Raw genomic sequence first — 13,704 nt, 5'->3', positions numbered from 1 at the left:
TTTTCTGTTCCCTTCTTTTTCATATGAGCAGGAGCAAGGTCAAGAACATTCTTGTTGAAGCAGATCCTGAACCTGAAAGGACTCTGAAGAAGAAACTAAGAGAAGCTAAATTACAACAATCCAGAGAAGACCATACAGAAATTTTCGAAAAAGAAGAGGAGATGGCAGCTGTTCATACCCAGGGTCGAGCTATCCGACCTGGGATGATCGACGACAAAGCGACCGACCTCTTCAGGTCAAGCGGATTGACTTCTTCTTAAAAGAACTCGGCCAAGTTGACAGGAAAGCCCATAAAAGGGCCCAAGTAGAGGAACACGACCCAAGTCCAAAGGCCGTCCAAGCCTATAAGAGATAAGGGCGGTTCCCTTGAAGATAAGCTGACCTCAACTCAAAGATAAAGATAAGATAAGATAACTAACTTATCTTATCTAGAAAGGTCACTCTACAACTACTATAAATACACTGGAGCACCCAGGTATAACTCATACTCTGATTCTACATAAAACCTGTTTAATACCCATGCTAACTTAAGCATCGGAGTCTCTTGCAGGTACCCCCCACCCTTCGGTGATAAAGGATCAGCAGCACGACCAGTCCAACAAGTCGGACGTACCGGCTCCGGTCACCATTCACGAACCAAACACCTCAGGTTCCGACTAGCACATAAGATCTCGACCGAGATCGACCTACAAATTCAGGTAACCCTCGGAACATTGGCGCCGTTGCCGGGGAACCTGAAAGTCATCCCATCACCATGGCGGACAACCATGACAACGATCACGATTCAGGTCTGGATGATCGAACACCGCACAAAAACGCGAACGTCACGCTACAAGACGCTCCGGAGATCAACCAAGACAAAGACTCGCTAAATTCAGGGGCCATAGAAGCACTCCTAGATCGCCTAAAACAACTGGAAAAAGAAACCCACCAACAAAGGGAAATCGGAAGAGATCTACAAAGAGAGATGCGGCGACGTCGGGAGTTGGAAGAAAAACTGCAGCAATTAGAAGCCGATCTCAAATCAAAAGCCCCTCGCGCTAATCTTGAAGAGAATTCACACAAAGAACAATACCCCTTCACTAGGGAAATCATGAAAACCAAAATTCCAAAAGACTTCAAACTCCCGGATATGGCTCTATATGACGGCACCACGGATCCTAACCACCATCTCAGTAACTTCAGAAGCAGAATGTATCTTACTGACGCCCCAGATGCCATTCGCTGTAAAGCCTTCCCAAAAACTCTGACGAAGACAGCTATGCGGTGGTTCGACAACTTACCACCAAAATCCATCTCAAGTTTCGACGACTTAGCTAAGAAATTCTTAGCCAGATTTTCCATTCAAAAGGATAAAGCTAAGCATGCCCCCAGTTTATTAGGAATCAAACAAGGAGATCGGGAGAGCCTTCGCAACTACATGGAAAGATTCAACAAAACATGCATGGACATACAAAGTTTACCCACAGAAGCCGTAATCATGTGACTCATCAACGGCCTACGAGAGGGACCTTTCAGTCAATCTATATCAAAAAAGTACCCGACTACCCTCGACGAAGTTCAGGAGAGAGCAGAAAAATATATCAATATGGAAGAAAACGCTCGTCTAGGAGAGTCCTTAAAATCGGGAGCTTCCTACCGTGACAGAGACAAAGAATCCAAAAGAAAAGACGACAGACAAGGAGAGAAAATTAAGAAGTACCATAACTACACTCCTCTTAGGGCATCACTGGTCGAAATATATAAAGAAGTCTGCCACACGGAAAAAATCCCCCCATCTCGGCCACTTAAAGGCAAAAAGGGAGGAGGAAACCGAAAAGAGTATTGCGAATATCATCGGGTCCGGGGACACTCCACTAACGAATGCTTCGATTTAAAAAACATAATAGAAAAATTGGTAAGGGAAGGAAAACTAGATCGATTCCTGGCCACCCGAGATGACGAGCAAAGAAAGAGACGAAGGGATGATGATACCGAACGAACAAAACGATCACCTCGGACGCCAGAAAGACACGTCCATATGATACATGGCGGTTTCGCAGCAGGAGGAATCTCCAAATCCTCTCGTAAGAGATACCTCAAAGAGATATACCATGTCGAAGGAGAGGAAGAAGCACTCAGCATCTCAGCAATAACATTTACTAAAGAGGATGCAACCGGTATCATTACCAGACATGACGATCCCATGGTTATCACCGTCATCCTGGCAAACGCCAACCTACACCGGACATTAATAGACCAAGGGAGTTCCGCCGACATCTTATTCAAAACAGCCTTCGATAAGCTCGGCTTAGAAGAAAAAGAACTTAAAGCATATCCAAACAGTTTGTTCGGGTTAGGAGACACTCCGGTTCGACCACTAGGATACATACCACTGCATACAACCTTTGGAAAAGGAGACCAATCAAGAACTCTCAAAATAGACTACATCGTAGTCAACGTAAGCTCAGCCTACAACGCTCTCATAGGTCGGACCACGCTCAACCAACTCGGCGCAATAGTTTCGACCCCACACCTGTGCATGAAATTCCCAACTCCAAAAGGAATAGCTACAATAAAAGCAGACCAGAGGATGGCGCGTCGCTGTTACAACGAGAGCCTCAACCTCAGAGGCAAAGGAGAAGAGTTCCACACAATTGAACTGGGCGGAGTTCAACGACGAAAGGAGTTCCGTCCCCAACCAGAGGGCGAGATAGAAAAAATTCAGATCGGAGACACCTCGGAAAAAACAACTAATATCGGCACAATCCTCAAAGGAGATCTAAAAGAACTGCTAATACAATTTTTGTGAGATAATGCCGACCTGTTTGCATGGAAAGCCGCAGACATGCCAGGTATAGACCCTAAGCTAATGTGTCACAAGTTGGCAGTCTATCCAGGATCTCGACCAGTACAACAGAGACGAAGAAAGCTCGGGCCAGAGCGATCCCAGGCTGTGGAAGAGCAAGTGCAGGCACTATTGGAAGCTGGATTTATAAGAGAAGTCAAATACCCACTATGGCTAGCTAACATTGTCTTGGTGAAGAAATCAAACGGGAAGTGGCGAATGTGCACCGATTATACAGATCTCAACAAAGCTTGCCCAAAAGATCCATACCCACTCCCGAGTATCGACGCCCTGGTAGACGCTTCCTCTGGGTATAAATATCTCTCGTTTATGGATGCGTATTCGGGATACAACCAAATCCCCATGTACCCACCGGACCAAGAAAAGACTTCGTTCTTAACGCCAAAGGCAAACTACTGCTACATTGTAATGCCTTTCGGCCTTAAGAACGCAGGAGCCACTTATCAAAGATTGATGAATAAAGTCTTCTTGGAGCACATCGGGAAAATCATGGAAGTTTATGTGGACGACATGCTAATTAAAACGAAAAGCAAACAGACACTGTTGACCGACCTAGCCCCAGTGTTCGACACCATCAGGAAACATGGTATGCGACTCAATCCAGCTAAATGCACCTTCACGGTAGAAGCAGGAAAATTCTTAGGCTTCATGCTCACACAACGGGGAATTGAAGCAAACCCAGATAAATGCCAGGCCATATTGAACATGAAGAGCCCAACCTGCATGAAAGAAGTACAGCAACTCAACGGGAGGCTGGCCGCCCTATCCCGATTCTTAGCAGGAGTTGCAATAAGATCTCTCCCCTTCTATGCAACTTTAAGAAAAGGAAAACAGTTCGAATGGACGACAGAATGCGAACAAGCGTTCCAAGACTTTAAGAAGTTCTTAGGACAGCCACCTATCCTATCCCGACCTCAAGAGGGAGAACCACTCATACTATATCTTGCAATAGGAGAAAAGGCAGTAGCATCAGCATTGATCCGAGAAAGCGAAAACAGGCAACAACCCATCTACTTCATTAGCAAAGCACTACAGGGATCCGAGCTGAACTATCAGAAAATAGAAAAATTTGCCTACACTCTCGTCTTAACATCTCGGCGACTCCGCCCCTACTTCCAGGCCCACACCATCAAAGTTCGAACCAATCAGCCCTTAAAAGGTACAGAAAACGGATTTAGCCGGTAGAATTCTACAATGGGCAGTCGAGCTGTCAGAATTCGACCTCCAATATGAAGCTCGGACCGCCATCAAATCACAATACCTAGCGGATTTTATCGCCGAGTTCACAGATGCCCTAGAGGCCCCCATAGAGTGGAATTTGTATGTGGATGGATCTTCAAACAAAACAGGAAGTGGCGCAGGAGTGATAATAGAAAGCAACCAGGGAGCCCAAGTTGAGCTTTCCCTCAAGTTCGGATTCCCGGCTTCAAATAACCAGGCAGAATACGAAGCGTTGCTAGCTGGCTTGAAACTGGCTGAAGAAGTGGGAGCGCGAAAACTCAACATCTATAGTGATTCGCAAGTAGTCACATCACAGATAGCAGGGAGCTACCAAGCCAAAGATCCCATCATGAAAAGATACCTGGATAAAACCAAGCAACAGCTCGAACAATTCGGGGAATACAAGATCTGCCACATACCCCGCGAGCGAAATGCTCGACCTGACGCACTCTCAAAGCTGGCTAGCACCAAACCAGGAGGCAATAATAGAAGCCTCATCCAGGAAATGCTACAGAACCCATCAATCTCGGAAACAGAAAAAGTCCTAAACATAACAGGCCAGGACCAAGACTGGATGATCCCCATAATCAACTACCTCAAGTCAGGAACGCTCCCCGCAGAAGAAAAGGAAGCAAAGAAGCTAAAAAGGGAAGCACAATACTACACCATTATAAATAACACCTTGTACAAAAGAGGGATATCGGTGCCATTACTAAAGTGCGTGCCGACCTCCCACACCAGGAAAGTGCTAGAAGAAGTACACAGCGGCATCTGCGACAGTCATCTCGGAGCGAGGGCTCTTGCCAAAAAGATACTCCGGGCAGGGTTTTACTGGCCAACTCTACAGAAAGAATCTACAGAGTTCGTAAAGACATGTCCACCATGTCAGAAGCATGCCAACTTCCACATTGCCCCACCAGAAGAACTCATCAGTGTAACCGCACCTTGGTCTTTTGCGAAGTGGGGACTCGACCTTCTCGACCCCTTTCCCCAAGGATCAGGGCAAGTTAAATTCCTCATAGTAGGGGTAGATTACTTCACAAAGTGGATCGAGGCAGAACCCTTAGCCAACTCCACTGCCCAAAGAAGCCGGAAGTTTTTATACAGAAACATTGTCACAAGATTTGGGGTCCCATATTCAATAACCACAGACAATGGCACCCAATTCACAGATACCAGCTTCAGGAAACTAGTATCCGATTTGAATATAAAGCACCAGTTTACCTCTGTCGAACACCCTCAAGCCAACGGACAGGCCGAAGCCGCCAATAAAGTCTCTTGAAAAAGGAAGAGGAGATGGCAGCTGTTCATACCCAGGGTCGAGCTATCCGACCTGGGATGATCGACGACAAAGTGACTGACCTCTTCAGGTCAAGCGGATCGACTTCTTCTTAAAAGAACTCGGCCAAGTTGACAGGAAAGCCCATAAAAGGGCCCAAGTAGAGGAACACGACCCAAGTCCAAAGGCCGTCCAAGCCTATAAGAGATAAGGGCGGTTCCCTTGAAGATAAGCTGACCTCAACTCAAAGATAAAGATAAGATAAGATAACTAACTTATCTTATCTAGAAAGGTCACTTTACAACTACTATAAATACACTGGAGCACCCAGGTATAACTCATACTCTGATTCTACATAAAACCTGTTTAATACCCATGCTAACTTAAGCATCGGAGTCTCTTGCAGGTACCCCCCACCCTTCGGTAATAAAGGATCAGCAGCACGACCAGTCCAACAAGTCGGACGTACCGGCTCCGGTCACCATTCACGAACCGGACACCTCAGGTTCCGACTAGCACATAAGATCTCGACCGAGATCGACCTACAAATTCAGGTAACCCTCGAAACAGCAGCCGAAAATAATAATGCAAGGAGGATGCTTGGTGATTATGCTACACCTACTTCCAACTTCTATGGAAGAAGCATCTCCATTCCTACCATTGGAGCAAACAAATTTGAGCTTAAGCCTCAACTAATTTCTCTAATGCAACAGAACTGCAAATTTCATGAACTTCCATCAGAAGATCCTTACCAGTTTTTAACTGAGTTCCTGCAGATCTGTGATACTGTTAAGACTAATGGAGTTGATCCTGAAGTCTACAAGCTTATGCTTTTCCCTTTTGCTGTAAGAGACAGAGCTAGAATATGGTTGGAATCCCAACCTAAGGATAGCCTGAACTCTTGGAAAAAGCTGGTCACGGCTTTCTTGGCCAAGTTCTTTCCTCCTCAAAAGCTGAGCAAGCTTAGAGTAGATGTTCAAACCTTCAAGCAAAAGGAAGGTGAATCTCTCTATGAAGCTTGGGAAAGATACAAGCAGCTGACCAAAAAGTGTCCTTCTGATATGCTTTCAGAATGGGCCATTCTGGATATATTCTATGATGGTCTGTCTGAATGGTCTAAAATGTCATTGGACAATTCTGCAGGTGGATCCATCCATTTAAAGAAAATGCCTGCAGAAGCTCAAGAGCTCATTGAAATGGTTGCTAATAACCAGTTCATGTACACCTCTGAGAGGAATACTGTGAGTAATGGGATGCCTCAGAAGAGGGGAGTTCTTGAAATTGATGCTCTGAATGCCTTATTGGCTCAGAAGAAAATATTGACTCAGCAAGTCAATATGATTTCTCAGAGTCTGAATGGATTGCAAAATGCATCCAACAGTACTAAAGAAGCATCTTCTGAAGAAGAAGCTTATGATCCTGAGAACCCTGCATTAGCAGAGGTAAATTACATGGGTGAAGCCTTTGGCAACACCTATAATCCTTCATGGAGAAATCATCCAAATTTCTCATGGAAGGATCAACAGAAGCAAGGCTTCAATAATAACAATGGTGGAAGAAACAGGTTTAGCAATAGCAAGCCTTTTCCATCATCTTCTCAGCAACAGACAGAGAATTCTGAGCAGAGTCTCTCTAGCTTAGCAACCATAGTCTCTGATCTATCAAAATCCACTCTCAGTTTCATGAATGAGGCACGGTCCTCTATCAGAAATCTGGAGGCACAAGTGGGTCAGCTGAGTAAGAAAATCACTGAAACCCCTCCTAGTACTCTCCCAGGCAATACAGAAGAAAATCCAAAAAGAGAGTGCAAGGCCATTGATATGACCATCATGGCCGAAACTACAAGGGAGGGGGAGAACGTGAATCCCAGTGAGGAAGACCTCCTGGGACGTCCTCTAGACACAAAGGGGTTCTTCAATGAGGACCTGAAGGAATCTGAGGCTCATACAGAGACCATAGAGATTCCATTCAACTTTCTTCTGCCCTTCATGAGCTCAGATGAGTATTCTTCCTCTGAGGAGAATGATGATGTTACTGAAGAGCAGATTGCTAAGTACCTTGGTGCAATCATGAAGCTGAATGCCAAGTTATTTGGTAATGAGACCTGGGAAGATGAACCTCCCTTGCTCATTAGTGAACTAAATACATGGGTTCAGCAAACTTTACCTCAAAAGAGACAAGATCCTGGTAAATTCTTAATACCCTATACCATAGGCACCATGACCTTTGAGAAGGCTCTGTTTGACCTGGGGTCAGGTATAAACTTTATGCCACTCTCTGTAATGGAGAAACTGGGGATCTTTGAGGTACAAGCTGCAAGAATCTCATTAGAGATGGCAGACAAGTCTAGGAAACAAGCTTATGGATTGGTAGAGGACGTGTTGGTAAAGGTTAAAGGCCTTTACATCCCTGCTGATTTCATAATCCTAGACACTGGGAAGGAGGAAGATGAATCCATCATCCTTGGAAGACCCTTCCTAGCCACAGCAAAGGCTGTGATTGATGTTGACAGAGGAGAGCTAGTCCATCAATTGAATGGGGACTACCTTGTGTTTAAAGCTCAAGGATCTTCCTCTGCAACCATGGAGAGAAAAGCATGAAAAGCTTCTCTCAATGCAGAGTCAAACAGAGCCCCCACATTCAAACTCTAAGTTTGGTGTTGGGAGGCCACAACCAAACTCTAAGTTTGGTGTTAAATCCCCACAACCAAACTCTAAGTTTGGTGTTGGGAGTCTACAACATTGACCTGATCACCTGTGTGGCTCCATGAGAGCCCACTGTTAAGATATTGACATTAAAGAAGTGCTTATTGGGAGGCAACCTAATTTTTATTTATTTATATATCTATGTTATTTTATGTCTTATTAGGTTGATGATCATGTGGAGTCACAAAAACAATAGCAAAAATTAAAAACATAATCAAAAATAGCAGACGAAACAGCACACCCTGGAGGAGGGATCCACTGGCGTTTAAATGCCAGTAAGGAGCATCTGTCTGGCGTTTAATGCCAGGACAGAGCATGAAGCTAGCGTTAAATGCCAGAAGCAAGCATCAGACTGGGGTTCAACGGCAGAAATATGCTACAGACTGGCGTTGAACGCCCAAAATAAGCATGGAAGTGGCGTTTAACGCCAGAAACATGCTGCAATCTGGCGTTAAACGCTAGAATTGCATAGAGAGGGCATTTACATGCCTAAAGGGTGCAGGAATGAGAAATCCTTGACACCTCTGGATCTGTGGACCCCACAGGATCCCCACCTCTCTCTCTCACATCTTTTCATGCTCCATCATGCTCCATGAGATTAGAGAAGATCAAAGAGCCATGAGAGAGGAGCAACAAAGGCAAGGAAGAGACATAAAGGAGCTCAAGAGCACCATTAGTTCTTCAAGAGGAGGAAGACGCCACCCTCACTAAGGTGGACCCGGTCCTTAATTTCCTTGTTCTTTTATTTCTCTGTTTTTCGATTTTCATGCTTCATGTTTGTCTATGTTTGTGTCTTATTTATATGATCATTAGTGTCTAGTGTCTATGTCTTAAAGCTATGAATAATTCCATGAATCCTTCACCTTTCTTAAAAATAAACTGTTTTAATTGCAAAAGAAAGAGAAGTACTTAAATTTCAAAATTTATCCTTAAAATTAATTTAATTATATTGATGTGGTGTCAATACTTTTTGTTTTCTGAATGAATGCTTGAACAGTGTATATCTTTGATATTGAAGTTTATGAATGTTAAAATTATTGGCTCTTGAAAGAATGATGAACAAGAGAAATGTTATTGATGATCTGAAAAATCATAAAATTGATTCTTAAAGCAAGAAAAAGCAGTGAATAACAAAAGCTTGCGAAAAAAATAAATAAATAAATAATGCGAAAAAAATATAGAAAGAAAAAGAAAAAGCAAGCAGAAAAAGCCAATAGCCCTTAAAACCAAAAGGCAAGGGTAAAAAGGATCTAAGGCTTTGAGCATCAATGGATAGGAGGGCCCAAGGAAATAAATCCAGGCCTAAGCGGCTGAATCAAGCTGTCCCTAACCATGTGCTTGTGTCATGCAGGTCCAAGTGAAAAGCTTGAGACTGAGTGGTTAAAGTCGTGATCCAAAGCAAAAAGAGTGTGCCTAAGAACCTTGGACACCTCTAACTGGGGACTTTAGCAAAGCTGAGTCACAATTTGAAAAGGTTCACCCAGTTATGTGTCTGTGGCATTTATGTATCCGGTAGTAATACTGGAAAACAAAGTGCTTAGGGCCACGGCCAAGACTCATAAAAGTAGCTGTGTTCAAGAATCAACATACTAAACTAGGAGAATCAATAACACTATCTGAATTCTGAATCTCTAAAGATGCCAATCATTCTAAACTTCAAAGGAAAAAGTGAGATGCCAAAACTGTTCAGAAATAAAAAGCTACAAGTCCCGCTCATCTAATTAGAACTAATATTCATTGATATTTTGGGATTTATAGTATATTCTCTTCTTTTTATCCTATTTGATTTTCAGTTGCTTGGGGACAAGCAACAATTTAAGTTTGGTGTTGTGATGAGCGGCTAATTTATATGCTTTTTGGCATTGTTTTTAGGTAGTTTTTAGTAGGATCTAGCTACTTTTAGAGATGTTTTCATTAGTTTTTATGCAAAATTCATATTTCTGGATTTTACTATGAGTTTGTGTGTTCTTCTATGATTTCAGGTAAATTCTGGCTGAAATTGAGGGATCTGAGCAAACATCTGATTCAGGCTGAAAAAGGACTACTGATGCTGTTGGATTCTGACCTCCCTGCACTCGGAATGGATTTTCTAGAGCTACAGAATTTTAAATGGCACGCTCTCAATTGCGTTGGAAAGTAGACATCCAGAGCTTTCCAGCAATATATAATAGTTTATACTTTATTCGAGTTTAGACAACGCAAACTGGCGTTCAACGCCAGCTCCATGCTGCATTCTGGAGTAAAACGCCAGAAACACGTCACAAACCAGAGTTAAATGCCAAAAACACGTTACAACTTGGCATTTAACTCCAAGAGAAGCCTCTGCACATGGAAAGCTCAAGCTCACCTAAGCACACACCAAAGTGGGCCCCGAAAGTGGATTTCTGCACTTAGACTTATTTCTGTAAACTCTAGTAGCTAGTTTAGTATAAATAGGACTTATTACTATTGTATTAGACATTCTGGATACCGTATTTCATATTTGGGGAGGCTGGACATTCGGCCATGCCTGGACCTCCAGATCACTTATGTATTTTCAACGGTGGAGTTTCTACACACCATAGATTAAGGTGTGGAGCTCTGCTGTACCTCGAGAATTAATACAAGTTCTACTGTTTTTCTATTCAATTCTTGTTTATTTCTATTCCAAGATATCCATTCGCGCCTAAGAACCTGATGAAGGTGATGATTATGTGACACTCATCATCATTCTCACTTATAAACGCGTGCCTGACAACCACTTCCGTTCTACATGCAAACAAGTTTGAATGAGTATCTCTTGGATTCCTTAATCAGAATCTTCGTGGTATAAGCTAAAATCCATTGGCAGCATTCTTGAGAATCTGAAAAGTCTAAACCTTGTCTGTGGTATTCCGAGTAGGATTCAAGGATTGAATGACTGTGACGAGCTTCAAACTCCTGAAGGTTGGGCGTTAGTGATAGATGCAAAAGGATAGTAAATCCTATTCCAACTTGATTGAGAACTGACAGATGATTAGCCGTGCGGTGACAGTGCATTTAGAACATTTTCACTGAGAGGACGGACGGTAGCCATTGACAACGGTGATCCCCCAACATACAGCTTGCCATGGAAAGGAATACACAATGATTGGATGAAGGCAGCAGGAAAGTAGGCGTCCTAGAGTCATACAACACCTTTATACGCTTATCTGAAATTCCAACTAATGAATTTACATAAGTATCTCTATCCTATTTTATTTATCTTTTAATTATCTAATCTCCCATAACCATATGAGTCCACCTGACTGAGATTTACAAGATGACCATAGCTTGCTTCAAGCCAACAATCTCCGTGGGATCGACCCTTACTCACGTAAGGTATTACTTGGACGACCCAGTGCACTTGCTGGTTAGTTGTGCGAAGTTGTGAAGTTATGTTTGGACCATGGTTCTGTGCACCAAGTTTTTGGAGCCATTACCGGGGATTGTTTGAGTTGTGAAAAGTATGAATCACAATTTCGTGCACCAATCAGCGCATTAGTTGGAAACAATTTCAAGCTGAGTCGAAGAAGTATGAGGTTTATAGAAAAATATTTCAAACCCAAGATAAAGCTCACAGAACTCAAGAGCATGATTAAAAATACTTCCGAATGCATTGTTCACAAAAGAATCGAAAACTTGCGGAAAAATTCACTTCGCAATTTAAAAGAAAAGTTAAGCAATAACCATTCTTCAAGAGAGTAGCCAAAAGCATAAATGTGGCTTTACTCCAATACAATTTCATGTCGAAGTAGACCATGTAGAGTTTTAAAAATAAGATGCACACAAGTTTGGCTAAGAGCTAAAATATTTCCCCAAATATTTTAGAAAGATAATTAGGTGCACAACCTGACCAAAAGCAATCATAAAACTCAGAAGAGAAATCAAATGCTTGTTCAAAATTTTCCATGGTCCATATTCAAACAAGCGTGTATAAACGTTTTAGCAAGGACGAAGGAGAAAGCTAAACTCTACTTGGAAGAGAAATTCTGAGGTAAAAGTTTGCCTATAAATTGGTAAAGAAAATAAGTGGTGCGTTACAAATGAACAGGTTTCTACTAAATAAGGAAGCTTTCAAAACTTCATTTAAAATAGCGCATGCCAAATTCAAATCAACTTTGTCAAAATTGAACAATGGTTTCAATCTCAATCAAGCAACATAAGATAATTTCTGTTTAGAATTTCTTCAAAGAGAATTCAAACTCCAAAAAGTCCGAAACAAGAATCCAAAGTATACTTGAGATCACCATCTCAGAAAGATATTCAAGAAAATTAGAATGCACTTTAAAAAGGAGTCAAGCCATACAAGAAAGGGTCTTAGAGCAAAGTAGTTTAAACAAGATTCACTAGGCATGAGTCATCAAACAAGCTTTCAATTGATCCAAAAGAATACAAAAGTCATAGGAAAAGACAACTCAATCATTAGTAATTTCTCAAAGATAGATCTTTGACTAAAGACTCTTGTAGAGATAGTGAGAGGATAAACGATGCACAAATTTTGAAATGAATCAAACTAACCCACATAAGAATATGATTCATAAAAAGGGAAAAACCAAGATCAATGGCAATGTTCACAAGATGTAAAAGATCAGTTAAAAACATAGCCAAGCATGACATTCATGGAGATGAAAGGCTTAAAGGAGACTTTAGTCCGTTCATGAGAAGAAAGCCATGAGTCCAACATTTTCAAAAGAAACAGCAATGGCACAAACAATGTGGTATGCTAAATCAAACTCAAACCAAAAATAAATCAAGTGTAGTTCATCAAACGAAACTCAACCGGGACAAAAGTGAAAAATCCTTCCTTTCCAAAATTTTGAAAAATATCCAAATACATAACCAAATGAAGATGTGCATTGGAACTATAGTAAAATTACTAGAAAGCCAAATTGTAATTTAAGGTAAATGCAGTTTCATAAACTAGTAAAAATACAGACGATGTATTAAAAATAGATAGTTGCTAAACGGTATGAGTAATCTTCAAAGTTTCATATATAGATAAGCATGTATCTATTCAACAACAATTTTCATAAAAATCTCAAAATTGGCTGTAATCACTGTCAAAGAAGAGAAAAACTGAATCAACAATTTCTCTAAGAATGGACTCGGACAAGGACTTAAAGGGCACAGCGCATCAAGACAGTTTAAAGGTATATCAAAGAACACATGAATCAAGGGAAAGAATTTAAACGGAGAAAGATGGATACAACAAGGATGTCAAACAAGCATATGCAATTAGATTCCACAAGAATGCATATGAATGGAGGAATAAAGTTGAAACATCAAACTACTTTTCAAAAGGATTAGCAAACAGGAACTTCAAGTTAGGATACGAAAGAACAGGTCGACTCGAACAGAATTCAAGACACATAACTGAACAGCCTCGAGAAATAGTTCCTAACGTTCCCAAAACTCGCGATTCGCTTTACTCAAAACTCGTATATCATCTATGATAACCCATTAGTGCTTTCATATACAAAATTCACTAGTATTAGGCCGGCCAAACTTAATACCAAGAATTATGCAATGCAAGACTAACAGCGTTAATCAATAGACCGTCATGTGCATAAAGCTCTAATTCTCGTCATCCGACAAGGCCTAATACATGACAAACGCTAAGAGTATGCAATTGAAGCATAGTTGGTCCATTC

At 41.7% G+C, this 13,704-nt stretch overlaps 1 non-coding gene across 1 annotated transcript; it reads right to left on the bottom strand.

Moving 5' to 3' along the window:
- Positions 1-6,307: 6,307 nt before the first annotated feature.
- LOC148569151 (small nucleolar RNA R71) lies at positions 6,308-6,415 on the bottom strand. The gene has a single exon (XR_015882730.1). It is a non-coding gene; the product is annotated as a small nucleolar RNA R71 (small nucleolar RNA).
- Between the last annotated feature and the right edge of the window lie 7,289 nt (positions 6,416-13,704).

The sequence above is a fragment of the Arachis ipaensis genome, chromosome B4 (assembly GCF_059453495.1).
Source record: "Arachis ipaensis isolate K30076 ecotype BB chromosome B4, ASM5945349v1, whole genome shotgun sequence".
Classification (NCBI taxonomy): domain Eukaryota; kingdom Viridiplantae; phylum Streptophyta; class Magnoliopsida; order Fabales; family Fabaceae; genus Arachis; species Arachis ipaensis.
Note: the sequence above shows the minus strand (reverse complement) of the source record. Positions and strands in the feature narration are given on the sequence as shown.